This window comes from Triticum dicoccoides, chromosome 2A, assembly GCF_002162155.2.
Source record: "Triticum dicoccoides isolate Atlit2015 ecotype Zavitan chromosome 2A, WEW_v2.0, whole genome shotgun sequence".
Taxonomy (NCBI): Eukaryota; Viridiplantae; Streptophyta; class Magnoliopsida; order Poales; family Poaceae; genus Triticum; species Triticum dicoccoides.
The window spans coordinates 739,786,873-739,790,053 of record NC_041382.1 but is presented as its reverse complement, the minus strand read 5'-3'; the positions used below and the strand labels follow the sequence as shown (position 1 = coordinate 739,790,053).

The following is a 3,181-nucleotide window of genomic DNA, read 5'->3' as shown; positions in this document are numbered from 1 at the left end:
ACGAGCTGCTCTTGCCGGCCGCCGCTGCTCCCCGTCTCAACCTGCTGCTGCTCGAAAGACTAGTGGTGTTAAGCTTGTGAAGTAGTAGTTGTTAGTGTTGTTGCAAGAGATGTAATCAGATTGTAAGAGTTATGTAGTAATGCTTTTTCTTGGACAGTACTGTATGTACGCCATGATGCCAAACTTTGTCATTTGAGAGTGTTTTATCATATTGAAGTTGCTCTCCAACCATTGATCCAAATGAGCTGCAAATTTCCCAGAATATTTATTATTAGATTGTTAAATTTCTGTAATTTTTCGAATTTATTCTGATAACTTTCAAAATTTGGTCAAACTAGTTGATCTGAAACTTGAAATGCATGGAAACGTTGAACCTTTGATCGAAATAAGTTGAAAATTTCCCAGCATAGTTAGAATTTCATTGTTGAATTTCTGTAAATTTTAGAATATTTTTCAAGGACTTTCAAAATTTGGTCAAAATTTACAACTGAAAAATTGAATTTGAATTTCCTCCAAAATGTCTCATCCAAATGAGCTCAAATTATACCAGAATAGTCACACGTATATGGTGTTTTTATGGAATTATTTCAATTTTTCTGGGTTGTTAAAAAAAATGTTCAAAATTTGGGCAGCATTTTGGCCCAATTTGGACATCATTTTGTTTGTTTTTCTGACTTTTCACAAAAAATTATACACATATGATCCAAAATATAACATATCTTTTGAGATGAACATATTCATGTACCATCACACAAATTGAACACAATATAGCATAAAACTGATATTTCACATTTTCATACATCATCTAACATAAGGCTATGATGTTGCACAAATTAGTAGGGGCTGCCAAGTCTGACATATTACAACCGAAAGCATAGAGAACATAGAAGATGATGCACAACACTAGATCTTCCTTCTCTTCGGGGTCAACTTCCTAGCTTTCGAGGTTGAGGTTGGGGTAGGTTGCTGCGATGCCTCATCAGCCAATGCGATAGCCAACATCCTGCATGTGTTGAGAAATATAAGATTTGGAAGAAAACAAATTAACATTACAAAGAACAATTGATGTGTTTACCTTCTAGTCACAACATACTACTAGATCATGATTGGCACGCGTTGCTGCACCCGTCTATTATTACAATAGAATGGTAGAACTTTTCATCAATATATAGATAACAAAATGTGAAAAGCATAAATGAGGGCTCCTGTTGTAGTGGGAAAAAAATGAGGTGAGAACATATAGAAGGATCATTTGACATTTGCATCATGTGGTGCCCACTCATACTGAGAGAAGATGGTAGGTTAAGAATGAAATAAAAATGTAAATAACTCAAATACGATGCCTCGATAAATGACTGGGCGGATTCTATTTTACAAGCTTGAACATTCTTAAAAAGTGCTAAAATGAACGTATATGGGAGTGAGAGGTCAAATACAGCTTTTAATACCAACACCATGAAAGAATCCTTCACTTTGTCAACTTTCGATACTAAAAAAGGAGAACGGATAAAACCTTTGATTATGGTAAACCGCACATGTTTTCAACAGATAGGCTAGTAATTTGGAGTTCTTTTCTTAGATGGCTATATCTCTCTACCCTTTTTCTTTCGGGCAGACTTTTTATAATGAATGATTTGTCTTTATTGCAATTTATGAATATGGATATCTTGCACTATGTAAGAAAGGTTTTAGTATTGCAGAAGTTGTGATCAATGCAGTATCCTCAGCAGCAAGCAAGCACAAGCAGCAGCGGCAGCGGCGGCCGCATAAGCAGCAGCAGCTCATAGCGGCAACAGCAGGAACGCACAAGCAGCAGGAACAATTCAGGGAAATACTACGCATACACTGTTGTTTTGCCTTGATTTGTGTTAATTTTGTTAACTGTGGACATAAACAACGGCTGCACTAATCCCAATCCTGGCTTCTTGCTATGGGGCGCTCCACTCTATCCTCGGCCCTTGGTCATTCCCAAGCAGCAGCGGCGGCTGCACACAGCAGAGGCAGCGGCTAAAGACTGGAGGAGCGGCGGAGGCATAAGCAGCAGCACATAGCGCGGCATCAGCAACAGCAGCACATAGCAGCGGCGCCGAGAATCACGGGCACAACCCAGCCGGCCGCCGCCGCTCTGCGTGCTGGTCACCCTAACCCTAGGTCGCCAGGGAGAGGAGCGGGAGAGAGGGACTCACCTCCTGGCCGGGATGTAGCCGCCGCCGTCTCCTGTGCGGGAGAAGGGGATAAGAACGAGAACGACGACCGAAGCTCTGGAGCGATTCCTGGTCAATCGACTGGCAAGGGTATTTTGGTATTTTTTTGCAGGACCCACTTGCCAGAGGGCAAATTAGCAAAGTGCCAGGTAAAGGATGTCATTGGGTCAATTACAAAGTAAGGGATGGCAAATTATCAAAGTACAAATAAGTAGTGGCAAAAGATCAAATTCCCCGCAAAAAAAAGTACCACCGCGAGCTGACAACCGTCAGAGCCATTGGTACTGTGTATTCCGCAAAGGTCAGCAGCTCGTGCTCAACAAGGCAAGGGGGTTGCTGCTATCACCATCGACACCCTTCGTCGCGGCAATATGTCGAGCACCTCGGAGGCATGTTGTGATCCAGCATCATATTGAGGACTTGGGGGTTGTTGCCCCTCGTAGTCGCTGCCCGCGAAGTCGACAACGGGGAACGACGCCTGGAGAGCAGACAAGCTTGTGACGGTTGACCAAGTGGAGGTGGGTCGGCAAGCCAGAGAAGAGAGCGAGGAAGACGGAGATGACATGTGGGCCCCTATGGTTAGTGACAGAAGCTAGTAATCCCGACCGGGATCATCCTTTTCCTAGTGTGACAAACAGATCTAATTGACTGGGATCAGTAAGTCTAGGGTGTCAACTTCTGGGATTAGAATGTGAAGGTTTGATTTTAACTGACTCTACAGAGTTTTAAGGTTTATTGTGGACTTTTTTCTATGGGTAGTGATAGGCGTCGGAGCGCCGACTCAAATTTAGGCCGGTCACGCGCGACGCGCGAGCCGCCCGATCAAACCAGCCATGGACTATCTGATTCCCTTCCCTTTCTTCCCCAACACGCACCAGATCCATGCGGACAGCAGGGGAGGCCTCGCCCAGCTTGCCGGCTCCTCCAAGCGCCGCTGCCCCCGCCATACGTCTCACTCGTTGCTGCCCCGCCATCCA

At 44.0% G+C, this 3,181-nt stretch overlaps 1 long non-coding RNA gene across 1 annotated transcript; it reads right to left on the bottom strand.

Annotated features, from left to right (window-relative positions):
• Positions 1 to 756: 756 nt before the first annotated feature.
• LOC119356831 lies at positions 757 to 2,278 on the bottom strand. The gene is made up of 3 exons (XR_005172062.1): positions 2,187 to 2,278; positions 1,076 to 1,129; positions 757 to 1,003 (listed from the first exon to the last, which is right to left on the bottom strand). It is a non-coding gene; the product is annotated as an uncharacterized LOC119356831 (long non-coding RNA).
• Between the last annotated feature and the right edge of the window lie 903 nt (positions 2,279 to 3,181).